At 38.6% G+C, this 15,605-nt stretch overlaps 1 long non-coding RNA gene across 1 annotated transcript; it reads left to right on the top strand.

The window, feature by feature from the left end:
- The first annotated feature begins 2,148 nt into the window (after positions 1-2,148).
- On the top strand, positions 2,149-4,224 carry LOC109210800. Its single transcript, XR_002065610.1, has 3 exons — positions 2,149-2,238; positions 2,574-2,741; positions 4,158-4,224. It is a non-coding gene; the product is annotated as an uncharacterized LOC109210800 (long non-coding RNA).
- The last annotated feature ends 11,381 nt before the right edge of the window (positions 4,225-15,605 follow it).

The following is a 15,605-nucleotide window of genomic DNA, read 5'->3' as shown; positions in this document are numbered from 1 at the left end:
GGATTAAGGCTAAGTGCCTTCGCCATCAAAGTTTAACAGTTCGACCTCGCTCGAACTGGGATTAAGGCTAAGTGCCTTCGCCATCAAAGTTTAACAATATCGACACGTTCGACTCGTTCGAACTGGGATTAAGGCTAAGTGCCTTCGCCATCAAAGTTTGACAGTTCGACCTCGTTCGAACTGGGATTAAGGCTAAGTGCCTTCGCTATCAAAGTTTAAAAGTTCGACCTCGCTCGAACTGGGATTAAGGCTAGTGCCTTCGTCATCAAAGTTTAACAGTTCGACCTCGTTCGAAATGGGACTCACGCTATGTGCCTTCGCCATCAAAGTTTAACAGTTCGACCTCGTTCGAACTAGGACTCAGGCTATGTGCCTTCGCCATCAAAGATCAACAGTTCGACCTTGCTCGAACTGGGACTCAGGCTAAGTGCCTTCGCTATCAAAGTTTGACAGTTTGACCTCATTCGAACTAGATTAAGGCTAAGTGCCTTCGCCATCAAAGTTTGACAATTCGACCTCGTTCGAACTGGGATTAAGGCTAAGTGCCTTCGCCATCAAAGTTTAACAGTTCGACCTCGCTCGAACTGGGATTAAGGCTAAGTGCCTTCGCCATCAAAGTTTAACAGTTCGACCTCGTTCGAACTGGGAATCAGGCTATGTGCCTTCGCCATCAAAGATCGACAGGTTCGACCTCGTTCGAACTGGGATTAAGGCTATGTGCCTTCGCCATCAAACATCGACACGTTCGACTCGTTCGAACTGGGATTAAGGCTAAGTGCCTTCGCCATCAAAGTTTGACCGACCTCGTTCGAACTGGGATTAAGGCTAAGTGCCTTCGCCATCAAAGTTTAACAGTTCGACCTTGCGTCGAACTGGGACTCAGGCTATGTGCCTTCGCCATCANATTTTGTTAACTTAATAAATTAAATTATAAATTTTGTAATTGGAGATAATAGTTATGAATGGGTTCCAGGCTTGATTTTTGAGGCCCGGTACCACCGAATAATCCTTAATTATTATGCGTCTCAATTTCAACATTTTTAGAATTTTGTTAACTTAATAAATTAAATTATAAATTTTTGTAATTGGAGATAATAGTTATGTATGGGTTCCAGGCTTGATTTTTGAGGCCCGGTACCACCGAATAATCCTTAATTATTATGCGTCTCAATTTCAATATTTTTAGAATTTTGTTAGCTACTGAGACGCTACGCTAAAAGGCTCTACATTTTACTACGCTAAAAGGCTCTATATTTTACTTCGCTAAAAGATACTATATTTTACTACGCTATAAGGCTCTACAATATGAACATAACATTAACAATACAAATAAATAAAATATATAATATTATTTAACAATACAAATTATTTATCAAATTTTAATACAAATTATATAAGAATACAAATTATTTATCAATTTTAAGCATTTTTGGTCACAAACATAACATAAATTCAGGTATATAAATCAAATATAAGACAAACAATCCGGTAGCATTTTTGGTCACAAACATAACATAAATTCGGGTATCAAATAAATCAATCCGGGTATATAAAAGATACAAAATTAAACACAAACATAACATAAATTCACATGGAAACATACTAAACAATAGTAATATGCATGACACGTGTTTCGGCATAAACTAAATTGAAATACCTCAATGTAAATTTTTTAAATATTGTTGAAATTGAATTTTTGCACCCGAAACACGGTATCCAAAGCTTTTTTTGTATGTGGGACCTACACGCCTTGCTCTTTATGGGACGGGTGGGCCCGATTTTTTTTTTTTTATTAAATAAAACGGGGGGTAGGGGACCAGAAAGGAGCTCTTGAGTTTGTTTTTTAATGGAGGGGGGCTGGAATGTCGGGGAAGATGGAAGAAGAAGAGCCTTATTTGATTAAGGCAATTTGCAGTATAGTACTGCGAATTGCCTTTATTAAATAAGGCTGGACCCAACTATTACATTAAGCGCTGTGTTTTTGTTAAAAAAATAATAAAAAACTACTTCGCAATATGATTTTGCGAATTGTTTTAACGGCAAAATTTCCGTTAACCCAATTCACAGTATAATACTGCGAAATACTCCTTTTGTGATTTTTTTTAAAACATTAAAAACGTACTTTATGTCTAAAAAATCATTAATTAAGTTTCGGCTGCTTCACGGTATTTCTCTCGAGTTTCTCAATCTTCTCTTTCCTTTTTCCTTTTTCAGTGTTGGATCTCTCCAGTGTTGATGGTATGAATCCTCTTTTCTCCTTAATCTTTCAATGCCTGATCTTTCTAAATTTTTATTAACTTTTGGGCTTGAATATTGTGATTTTTGCTTATGAAGTAAAGACTTCAATCTCTGGAAATCAGGTGTTTACATTTTCGTTCTTTATTTTACATTTTTTGTAATCACAATTTGTTGTGTATCTTTTGTTTTCTGTTCTTTTGGGCAGTTTATTATTGAATTTTCTACTTTCCTGTCCGTATTTTGATTTATTTTACTCATGCATGTTTGGAAATTGATACCTGGGTTCATGATTTGGAATATTGGATTAATACAAATCTAATTTTCTTATAATGAAGTAATTACTGTATGGGCCAAAATTAGATCAGAGAAATTCGGCACGCGGAAACATAAGGTCGTGGTCGGATAGGCCGAGGTCGGACAGGCCGAGGACGGACAGTCATCAATAAGGTCGTGGTCGGATAGGCCGAGGTCGGACAGGCCGAGGACGGACAGTCATCAATAAGGTCGTGGTCGGACAGTCATGAAACTGCTAGTTTGCTTTGGAATACTCAAAAGGAATATTCTACCGAATATTCCCTCTAAATTGTACCTTTTGTTAGGATTTTCTATGGATACCCCCCTTATAAATAGGAGGGGAGGACTTCCCATTTAGGGTCTCGGGCTCTCTCCCTATCCCTCTTTCTAGAAAATATGTAAACACACCTCTCCAAAGAAATGAGAGGATCTGTGATCCCATACCTTCATCGGATCCAAAAAGGGTCATAAGGTTCTTGTATTTGTCTATCATTGATCTTTATTAAATGAAAGAAGATCCGTCTCACTGAAGATCGGGTGAATCTTTTCCTTTATTCATATTTTTGTTAATTAATGCATCTTTACTTATGCCATTAAATCCGATCTTAATCGCTGTCAACATTTATATTTGACTATGTTTTTCTATTTCTCCTACTCATCTCGGATCTAGAGTTAATTATCTTTAACTAGGATTTATCCTTTCATCTTTATTGATTGATTTGCTTAAAAAGTGTTTCATAACTTTTGAGTCAAATAATTTGGCGTCGTCTGTGGGGATTTCTTAGTTAAAGTTTTAGTTTCCTCTAGATCTAGAATTCAATTCTAGTTCCACGGTCTGTTCATGGTAGATATTTCCTAGTACGGCTCTCTACCATAACATGGAAAGAAGGAATCGTGATTTCAAGAAATCATTTTTGCTACACAATGTGTACTTTCTTTGATTCTCAATTTTTTATCTTGATTTGCAACTTGTATTAGTTTTGTTAAGAAACTGTTTTGTGGTTTAAATTTTTCCAATATTTCAACCCAGAATTTTTAATCCAATTAGCTGGAGGGAAGGAAGTTAATATATTTATTGCAAATAGNCAAAGGCCTTCACTAAAAAGAAGAGTTCGACCTCGATCGAACGATGACGGGCCAACATTTCGACAAAATCAAAATAATACCCTCTAAGGCCGTGGCCTTCGCCGAAGAGAATTTGAAATGTCCCTAAGGCCAAGTGCCGTCAGAAAATATACCATGCGGGAATCTACCTCGCACCAAAGTCGCGAAAAGCGAAAACATGGAAAAGTACAAGGCGAATAACAACGAAAAATTCGTCTTTATGCAAAGTCACTGCGCAAGTAGTCGCAGATTACATACGACCCGGATCAATGGTCAAAAAAGACAGCTATCTTTTCACTCGGCGTCACCATCGCCACTCTCTTCACCACCATCTCCAAGATATTCTCCATCGGCATCCTCAGTTGCAACCCATACTAGTCGACCTCCCCATCCGAATTTCTCAAACTACGATTAATGAAGTTCGCTCACCGAGCTCGACAAGGAGACGACCTCAGTAAGCGGAGGGACTAACTGTATGGGTCAAAATTAGATTAGAGAAATTCGGCACGCGGAAATATAAGGTCGTGGTCGGATAGGCCGAGGTCGGACAGGCCGAGGACGGACAGTCATCAATAAGGTCGTGGTCGGATAGGCCGAGGACGGACAATCATCAATAAGGTCGTGGTCGGACAGTCATGAAACTGCTAGTTTGCTTTGAATACTCAAAAGGAATATTCTACCGAATATTCCCTCTAAATTGTACCTTTTGTTAGGATTTTCTATGGATACCCCCCTTATAAATAGGAGGGGAGGACTTCCCATTTAGGGTCTCGGGCTCTCTCCCTCTCCCTCTTTCTAGAAAATATGTAAACACACCTCTCCAAATAAATGAGAGGATCTGTGATCCCATACCTTTATCGGATCCAAAAAGGGTCATAAGGTTCTTGTATTTGTCTACCATTGATCTTTATTAAATGAAAGAAGATCCGTCTCACTGAAGATCGGGTGAATCTTTTCCTTTATTCATATTTTTGTTAATTAATGCATCTTTACTTATGCCATTAAATCCGATCTTAATCGCCGTCAACATTTATATTTGACTATATTTTTCTATTTCTCCTACTCATCTCGGATCAGAGTTAATTATCTTTAACTAGGATTTATCCCTTCATCTTTATTGATTGATTTGCTTAAAAAGTGTTTCATAACTTTTGAGTCAAATAATTACTACTATAAGAACCCTACAAGATTCTGATTTGTGAATGAAGCTCAAATCAAATTTTCACTCATTGACATGGGTAAATTCCTGCTTCAAAAAGGGTATACTAATTTTTCTTTCTCCTTTACTCTTAATTGGTTGTCCCTACAGTTTCTTCTTCTCGCTTCTCTTTTTTCCACTTTTCGTCCCTGTTCCTTCTCTCGTAACTTTCTTCTTTTGGTTTCTTGAGAATTTTAGATTTGGATAGTTTTAATCTTTAGGACTTTCGGGTGTCGTTTGTTTGCTTTTTCTTATTATTATTTTTGCTGCGTTCATATCCAAATATTTATAAAAAGCCTTTCAAATATTTTAAAATATTATTTCAGTAATAAATTTGGTTGAACTTTTAGATTCTTTGCCATTCAGAAGTATAAAGCACATGTACATAGAAGCTATTGCATAATAGTTATGCTAATTGGCTAACTGTATTTTTGCTGCTAATTTTTTTTTCACTTTAGTTCTGTTAGTGTTTGTACTATGTGCTTCCCTTTGCATAAGGTTTTCTGCTCTGTATTTTCAATAGCAGCTTCTGATCTTGAGTATTGCTATCTTTTGGTTAATGTTATTATCTTTTTGGTTAATGAATTCTTAATGGTCTGCATTTTCTTTTTTTCCTTCTTTCTTTTCTTTCGTAATTTGTCCTATTTTGTTCTCTATTTGTATATATGTATACAAAAATATAGCTTGAGCTCTCTATTTTTGATACAGAGTTAAATAGGGAAGCTTGCGAGAGTTGTACATCGTGCTGCTTAGGTGAGACCTGGCAGTTAATTAGTTGGGATTTAAGAGTATTAGAGGTGTTTACTTAAGTCCCTCACCTTTTGAATTAGAAGTCCTTTTAATTATACATTGACCCCTTAATTTTCCTGTTTTATACCATTTGAGTCCTGTGTAGAATTGTACTGCGATGGCAGATATAGTAGAATTATCAAGCTGTAATTCCTAGGATATTTCCATAGATTTACGCTTTATATAGGTTGTAATTATCCCATTTGGGGTTATGAATGAAAGAGTCTCTTTACTTTTGCCCTAATTTATTTTACATTCTTTTTTCTTCCTTTTTTCTTCCCTTTTCTCTTCTTTTCCAGCTCGTTACTGTTCCATTGCTCTGCCTTTCGTATCAGTGGTATCAGAGCACTTCCTGGCTCTGTGGATAACCATGGCTGATAACAACAGCAATATTATGGAGGTGCTTAATAAAATCTCACTCGACATGTCAAGCTTCACAGCTAGACAAGATATTCTAGAGGCCAGTCAAGAGCAGAGTAACAAAACCTGGAGGAAGCCTTGAATGAGCTCCGGGAGGTGCTCAATAAAGTCATTTATGGAGGGAAGAGGCCTGAACGTGACAAATCTGTACCCCAAGGGGGAGGTGAGCTCTATTCTCCAAATGATAAACCCTTTGATTTTGGTGACTTAGCTACTCCTAGCTCCCACGGAGCTAATATATCAGCCTTACCTGCTAACCCTCCTGCTAACAGCTCAGTTCCTTCAAGCTCTCAAGCCCAAACGACCACCAACTTAACAACACCAGTTCCCCAAATTCCTATAAACCCTAGCCCTTCTCTGCACACTCAGAATCCCAAAACCTCACAGCTTCAATCTCTCCCCTTCCCAGCTATGGGGTTACAGTCCTTCCAAAACCCCTTTCCCAGAACAACCTTACCCTTAGCACCTCACTTCCCTAATCACCAGGAAAGATACTATTCAACCCCACAACCTCAAGGTTCATCAATAGTACCACCACCCCTATACCAGCAAACATATAACCAACCTAGTCAGTTTTCTTCTGCCTATTACAGTCCAAATGCACATATACCACCACCCTTATACCACCAGACCCCATATGTATCCACTCCCTATCCCTATCAGAATATTCCCACCACCAGCTCATTCCACAACCCAAATACTCATAATGTGACACTGCCAAATATTCCCTTCACTAAGTACCACAAGGTTGAGTTCCCTAAGTTCAATGGAGAAGATCTTAGGACATGGTTGTACAAGGTAGAGCAATTCTTTTCTGATGAAGATCTTACTATCCAGCAGAAAATGAAGTTAGTCTCCATGCATTTTGAGGGAGATGCTCTACAATGGCATTTAGGCTATATGAGGAGTAGAGGGCAAATGCCACTTCCTACATGGGATGAGTACTTATGGGCTTTATGTGATAGCTTTGGAGCTGAATACTCTGATCCTATGATAGAGGTTATAAACATCAAGCACACTGGGAGTGTAAAGGATTACCAAAAGGCCTTCAATAGTGTCATGACTAGGATGAATCTGTCAGTTGAACATGCTGTCAGTATATTCCTCAATAACCTCAAACCTGAGATCAGTAATGCAGTGAGGATAGGCAATCCTACTAGTCTACCCCAAACATACTACCTGGCCAGACTGCATGAGGCAAGCTTTATTGCACAAAGCAAGGCAATTAAGGCAGCTTCTACAGTGCATCAACACTCTGCTGCAAGGATACCTCAGGGACAAGGCTCTACTGGGTGGACAAAGGCTGCTACTCAGACCTACAAACCACCTGTTACTGCCTATTTAGATGGTGTCAAGAAAAGGAGGCTTACTCCAGCTGAAATGGAGGAGAAAAGGGCCCAAGGCCTATGTTTTTTCTGTGATGACAAATTCACACCAGGGCATAAATGTAAGGCCTAAAGGCACATATACTCCATGGAGATAAATGCTGAAGCATCATAAGAGGGTGATGAGGCAGAGGTACAAGTAGAGGACACTGGAGAGTCTCTTGAAACAGAAGATCCTGTTGAGAACTGTGAGATATCTCTCCAAGCTTTGAATGGCACCAAAGGCTACAGGACTCTCAGGATACAAGGTTTTTCTGAACAGAATCCCATTAATGTTCTTATTGATTGTGGTTCCACACACAACTTCATCAATGAGAAGGCTGCCAAGAGAATAGGGTGCATTGTCAGTCAAATACACCCTCAGGATGTCTCTGTAGCTGATGGCAGGGTCATTCAATCTGTTAAGGGTAGCAAGAACTTCAAATGGCTCATGCAAGGGGTTCTTTTCCAGGATGATTTTCTAGTACTCCCTATAGGCAGTTGTGATGTTGTGTTGGGAATTCAATGGTTGTGCAAGTTGGGGGACATTAAGGTCAACTTTGAGAAACTCTTTATGCACTTCCTCTATCAAGGGAAGTCTGTCACCCTACAGGGCATTTATCCTTCATTTAAGACAGTTGATGCCAAGGCCTTACACAATATCTCTGTTGACACTGCCCAGATTTTCATGATCAAAGTCTGTTCTACACCCATGCCTCCAATTGCAAACTCTCGGGAACCAGAAGACATCCCTTTCCCTATCCAAAGATTACTCACTGATTACAACACCCTTTTTCAAGAACCCACACACCTACCTCCTTCAAAGGGAGTATTTGATCACCACATACCCTTGATTGAAGGCAGTGGCCCTGTCAATTCTAGGCCATATAGGTACTCTCCAATACAGAAAAATGTGATAGAAGATATGGTTAGGGAGATGATGGCACAAGGGATCATTCAGTATAGCTCTAGTTCTTATGCTTCACCTGTGGTCCTAGTTGGAAAAAAAGATGGTTCACGGAGACTATGTGTTGATTATAGAGCCTTGAATAAGGTCACCATTAAGGATAAATTTCCCATACCTATTATTGAGGAGTTATTAGATGAGCTGGGAGGATAGAAATTTATTCAAAGATAGATCTCAGGGCAGGTTACCACCAGATTCGAATGGCCCCCTCTGATGTGCATAAGACGACCTTTAAAACACATTTAGGACACTATGAATACCTAGTCATGCCCTTTGGGTTAACCAATGCCCCCTCTAGCTTTCAAGGACTCATGAACCATATTTTTCAAGCATATCTGAGGAAATTCATCTTAGTGTTCTTTGATGATATTCTAGTGTTCAGCAAGTCATTAGAGGAACATGAACAACACCTCAGACTCACCTTTGACTTGTTCGTACAACACCAGTTGTTTGCTAAGGGGAGTAAGTGTGTTTTTGCAGCAACCAGGATTGAATATTTGGGACATTTTATTTCTGCTGAAGGAGTGACAACTGACCCCAAAAAGATTGAAGCAATCCAAGGGTGGCCAGAACCTGCTAACATCAAACAACTAAGGGGATTCTTAGGGTTAGCAGGGTACTACATAAGGTTCATTAGGGGTTATGGAGTCATTAGCAAGCCACTCACTAACTTACTCAAGAAGGACAATTTCAAATGGTCTCTGCAAGCCACCTCAGCCTTTGAAAACCTTAAGAGAGCCCTCACCTCTGCACCTGTACTAGTGTTACCTGACTTCTCTACACCTTTTGTAGTAGAAATTGATGCTTGCAGCAATGACATTGGGGCAGTATTGATGCAAAGAGGGCAACCAATAGCTTACTTGAGTAAAGGTCTGTCACCCCAGCATCAGACACTGTCAGTGTATGACAAGGAACTCTTAGCCTTGGTTATGGCTGTCAACAAATGGACTCAATACTTGACTGGCAGACCTTTCACAGTTAAAACTGACCAAAAGGCTTTAAAATTCCTCCTTGAACAGAAGCTGCACACTGGGTCACAATTAAAGTGGATAGCAAAGCTGATGCAGTATGATTTCATTATTGAGTACAAGAAGGGTAAAGAGAACAAGGTAGCTGATGCCTTGTCTAGACTCCCTGCAGCTGAACTAGCTGCCATGACCTTATCTTCTATCCAAACTGACTTGCTTAGTATGATCATTCAGAGCTGGGACTTGGATCCAGAATTGGTTGCTTAATTCAGTCCTTAAAAAGAGGTACTGAGGTACAGGGCTACACCTTCATTCATGACCACCTCAGAAGACATGGCAAGCTGGTAGTTGGGCCTGATTCTAACCTAAGGAAGAACATTATGTAGCTGTGGCATGACTCTCCTATGGGAGGACACTCTGGGATTGAACAAACATACAGGAGAATAGCATCTCTATTCTATTGGAAGAATTTAAGAGAAGATATTCATGTTTATGTTAATGGCTGTGACATTTGTCAAAGACATAAATATGATAGGTCCCCATACCCAGGACTCATACAACCATTAAAGTTACTAGTACAGCTTGGAGTAGCATCATCATGGACTTCATAGAGGGGCTACCAAAATCAAAAGGGAAGACTGTGATTCTGGTAGTAGTTGATAGACTCACTAAATATGCTCATTTTTTGGCTCTCTCTCATCCCTATTCAGCATCAGATGTGGCCAAACTCTTTATGGAACAGATTCACAAACTCCATAGCATGCCTGAAGATATAGTGAGTGATAGAGATCCCATATTCACTAGCAAGGTTTGGCAGTAATTGTTTTCTATGCATGGAGTCACACTCAATACATCCACAGCATACCATCCTCAATCAGATGGCCAAATAGAGGTCATCAATAGGTTCCTTGAAACATATCTCCGCTGTTTTTGTTCTGACTCCCAATCTGACTGGTGCTCCTACCTTCCTTCTGCTGAATGGTGGTACAACACCACCTTCCATTCCTCCATTCAAACAACACCTCATGAGGCTCTGTATGGTCAACCCCCTCCCCTCCATCTACCCTATGTAGCAGGTGACACAGCGTTTGAAGAAGTGGATAGAAGTCTATTGACCAGGGAATTCAAATTGCAGCTCCTCAAACATCATATTCAAAGAGCACAACAAAGAATGACAGCCCAGGCCAATAAACATCGCTTAGATAGACAATTTAAAGTGGGAGACTGGGTTTATCTCAAAATTCAACCATTTAGACAAGTGACCTTATCAGGCTCTCACTTTTCAAAACTCTCAGCTAAATACTATGGTCCATACAAAATCCTGCCGAAGGTTGGTTCTGTGGCATACAAATTATCCCTTCCCTCTCAGCTACTCCTCCATCCCACCTCCGTGTTTCCCAACTCAAAATGTGTCACAGCCTACCCAACACTATCTCCCACCCTCTTGTCCTTGATATATCCTGCCCTTATTGCCCCAACCCTCTGAAAATTCTTGATCGTCGCATGATCCAAAAGGGAAACAAGGCAGTCACGCAAGTCTTAATACAATGGGATCAATTGCCTCCTGAACAGGCCACCTGGGAAGACTACCACTCACTCTTGGTTCGATTTCCTTCCTTTCTTCCTTGAGGACAAGGAAGATTTTGACAAGGGAGATCTGATACGGAGTTAAATAGGGAAGCTTGCGAGAGTTGTACATCGTGCTGCTTAGCTGAGACCTGACAGTTAATTAGTTGAGATTTAAGAGTATTAGAGGTGTTTACTTAAGTCCCTCACCTTTTGAATTAGAAGTCCTTTTAATTACACATTGACCCCTTAATTTTCCTGTTTTATACCATTTGAGTCCTATCTAGAATTGTGCTGCGATGGCAGATATAGTAGAATTATCCAGCTGTAATTCCTAGGATATTTCCATAGATTTACGCTTTATATAGGTTGTAATTATCCCATTTGGGGTTATGAATGAAAGAGTCTCTTTACTTTTGCCCTAATTTATCTTGCATTCCTTTTTCTTCCTTTTTTCTTCCTTTTTCTCTTCTTTTCCAGCTCGTTACTGTTCCATTGCTCTGCCTTTCGTATCAGTTTTTTGAGCTATTTATGCAATATTTATTTCTTATTGTACTTCATGTACCTGTAATGGAAATTTTTATTCTTTTTGGATAATGACTAGCTCTCTGGTTTATGCATATCTTATGTTTGTTGTTGAAATTTGTAACCCTTACGAAGATATCATGGGGTTAAGAGGCAACATCAATCAAATAACAGCTGATACACCAGATTGAATATGTAAAGTTCATATTAATGACATAAGTCGAGAACGAGAAAGTGAGGGGAAAAAAGAATATTTTCAAATCTGATTTGAGGAGATGAAGAGGTAATTTCATCTATCTTTCGTAATATAATTAAATTTCCATTTTGAATTATAAAGGAAAGTGACGATGATACCTGAAGAGGTAATTGCATTCTTAGCATCAATAAGTTGGAAAGCTAGCTCATGCTGCTTGAAGTATTGTTTGATACAATTGGTGTAGTCCTCAAATGTATCTGGCCATTGTCCTAATTCAATGTAGACCAAAACTTAGTTTAAATGGTGTTTTTGTTTACTTCATTGACGAATTTATGATTTGTTTCCACAAAGCTCCCTTTTAAACTAAGTCCAGTTAAACTGGAATGATATATGAACTCTACTTTTTCTCTGGAGATGACGCATTAGGAAAGCAAAAAGAAGCTAAGCAGTTATCCCGATGATGAGAATCATGAGGCGATGGAATGCGGGATTTTCTTCTTGCATTTTTGCACCAAATATTGGTGAGAGAAGCAAAAATAAGTGAAGCCTCTAGGTATAAATCGTTGAAATGGAAGCAGCAGATGTGAATCTGAATTTTCAAGCACAGGGCTAAAGCTGGAACCACCAACACCATCAAAAAAATTGTAAAAGATGAATCCCCTTATGTATTTATAGTTGAGATTTTTTTCTTTCCTCTGACTTCTGAATAGATATGATTATAATATAATGCATCTTAGAATTGCTTCTTTCCTCACAAAATTATCTTTTTTTTTGCTCTTATTTATGCTTGCCATCTGCAGGAAGTATCTACCTTTTTTGAGATCTTTTGCAACTGGAAAAGAAATTCTTTTTGGGTTTAGATATGTATGGTAAAGTCTCACCACCCCCTTACCCTTCACAATTTTGTCTATTCTGTAACTTGATCCACTGAACTTGTGAATGAAAATGGATCTTTACTGTGTTTTTGTATTTGTTCCTGATACATTCAGTTCATTGAAAATTGCCCGGAGAAAACTACACTCTCATTCTACTCATAGCTTTCTTGATTTTTCTCTTCCTTATTTGTTTTTGCCTAGGTCCTTTTCAATGGGTTGACATTACAATTTTTCATCCTTGACATATTATCATGTCAATAAGCTGACGTAATTTATACGTCAAGTACAAAGATAGTGTACCAAAGAATTTCAAGTATTCGCTTTTATTAATTTTACTGATGTTCTGTATCACCAAATGGTTGCTCTAAAGCCCCATATTAAAAGACTGTCCTTAGTACTTATAGGTTTCTAGCATCAACCCCCAGTTTAATGACTTAATACCCTTCAATAATCAACACCATCTTTTTTATAACTTGAGATATGATACAGCTCCAAGTCTAAGTTCCATAGAAATGAGCTTAGAAAATCTGTGCATTGATTCCTATTCTCTTTACATGTTTGCAGTAGACAGTGGTCCTAAAAAAGACAGTCAAGAGCAATATCGAAGAAGGTACCGCAAAGAGGAGCTTCAGTGTCTTACTACTCACATTTGATAGATGAAAAGAAAAATCTTTCTGGTCGCCGCTTTTTGGTTCCTGGGCTCTCATTACTTCAACTTTTATCAGAATGTCAATCTTTACTTCACTTGTTTATGGACTCACATCTTAAGCTATGAAGTCTGCTTTAATATGTAAATGCATGATCAGTGATTCTGCTAATTTCTCTTAGTTGGTTCTTGGTTGCCTATGATCTGCTTTTTTACTTCAGCTGAAGTTAAAGAAGGTTTATAGAAATATTGGAGCTAATCCATGTAGCCTAACAAGATATCGCCCTTTAGAAAGAACTGTTGTATTCGATCTATTTAGTTTTAGTAATCTTATTTTTTTTTTAAAAAAGGGAAGCATATATATATAACGAAAAGCTTACATAGGAGTTATATAGTCCCTAAGGACATTACTATTGTTAAGAGATACTAGGCTATTACAAGTAGTAGAATTCAGTTTTTTAATACCCAAACAAACATCTTGCATACCCTTTTCCAAAAAAGATTCAAGAAAAGTGGGTGGACGTGCAAGTCGATAACATAGTCCTGACTTGAAAATCCTAATAGCTTCCTTTGCTAGGCAGTCTGCTACTGCATTTCCTTCCCTAAAGTTGTGTCTGATCACCAGGGACTTCAACTGTTGCATTAAGGATCTGCAAGTGAGTAAGCATGGATTAGTAGTGCTACAAGCTTCATCTAGCATTCTCAACGCTTCTGTTGAGTCTGTTTCGATTTCGAGGTTTGCAAATGGAAATTCCTTTGCTAGTTGTAGGCCTTCTTGCAGTGCTAAGAGTTCAGCCTGCATGGGGCTGTGAGCATAGCATGACTTGGTAAAGCCCATGATCCATTTGCCCGTACTGTTTCTGATAACTCCACCTAAACCTGCATGAAGATTATGTTTCGAGAAAGCTCCATCTATATTTAGTTTAATAGTATTTTTAGGGGGCCTATCCCAGATGATGCTAATGAGGAAGGAACTTTTAAGTATAGGGGTTTTTTCAGTGAAGAAAATGTATTTGCCTATTTGGCTAAGGACCTGTCTAGGGTTTATATCAAGGTTGAGATTATTGATATTATTATTGTTCCTATTTTTCCACATGTTCCAAATCGAAAAGGGGAGGATACTCATCCAGGGGAATTGGTGGTTAAAGGCAACACTTTGAACGTGTCTTAGATAGGTTAACCAGTTGTGCTCACTCCTATTATAGTTAATGGAAAGGCCCATGCTAGACCAAAAGCGATTTGCTATTGGGCATAGAAGGAAGACGTGAGTGGCATCCTCCGTTCCTTGCTTGCACATAGGGCAGATAGGGTCAATATTGATGCCAATATGAGCAAGGTAAGCTATGCATGGAATTTTGTTGTGCATGCATTTCCAAAGGAAGAATTTTATTTTTGTAGGGTAATGAAGGTCCCAATCCATTTGAAGTTAGTATTTCTATCAGGATTAGGAGTATGATTATCTTCTAGAAGATTGTAACAAGATTTCGTAGAGAAGATACCATTGCTATTTCAGGGATAGGGGTAGCCTTGATTTTAATTAAAAGCTCGTTAGGAAGGTCAAAAGAAATTTTGGATAAATCCCACTGATTATGATTAATAATGCTATTAAAAGACATAGAAAGGTCAGTCTTGCTAAGAGGACCTTGATATAGTTCCTAAGGGTAGTGGAATTTTGGATCCATCTATTAGACCAAATGTCCATATTAGAGTTAATAGTAGGGTGCCATAACAAGCCTCTAGAAAGAAGATTGTAACCTTTCCTAATGGCTGCCCAAATGAAAGAACAAGTAGGAGTGTTTTTCTTGTTGGCGTATTTACTAGCAATGAGCTGAGCCCAAGGGTGGTGAGGGAAGTTTATGAGACACCAACTAAGGCTACTAAGAAGTACCAAATTCTTGTCCTTTGCAGAGTGAATACCTAATCCTCCTTCAGATTTGTGCTTTGTGACTGAGTTCCAATTAATTAGGTGAATTTTCCTCTTAGTGTTTGTACTACCCCAAATGAATCTTGTCTATTTGGCTTAGGACTTTTTTAGGAAGAAGAGTGTACTGCATGACATGGGAGGGCATAGTATTTAAAGTAGAAGTTGCTAAAGTGGTTCTACCCGCAAACGCATATTATCAATAATAAACTGAAAATCCTTAGGCTTAGGCTTGTGGTTAAGGATGGGAAACCCAAGGTATTTATTAATAATGTCTCGAGGGCAGTTTTTTGAAAAAACAATTCTAGACTTTGGTAGTTAATAGAGAGCCCGGTTTCTTTTTGTTATTTGCTTTTCCCATTAAGGTAAGATCGTCGGCAAAGAAAAGATGAGAAAAGTAGGGTCCTTTGGAACTAATTCTTATGGGATCCCACCTAAGAGTGTCTACTTGGTAGTCAATAAGCCTAGACATTAGTTCCTACAAAGCCCTATAGGTCTAAAATTCTTTAGGTCAGTGGCATTGTCAATCTTAGG

This window comes from Nicotiana attenuata, unplaced genomic scaffold (assembly GCF_001879085.1).
Source record: "Nicotiana attenuata strain UT unplaced genomic scaffold, NIATTr2, whole genome shotgun sequence".
Taxonomy (NCBI): Eukaryota; Viridiplantae; Streptophyta; class Magnoliopsida; order Solanales; family Solanaceae; genus Nicotiana; species Nicotiana attenuata.
This window is presented reverse-complemented; position numbering and strand designations above follow the sequence as displayed.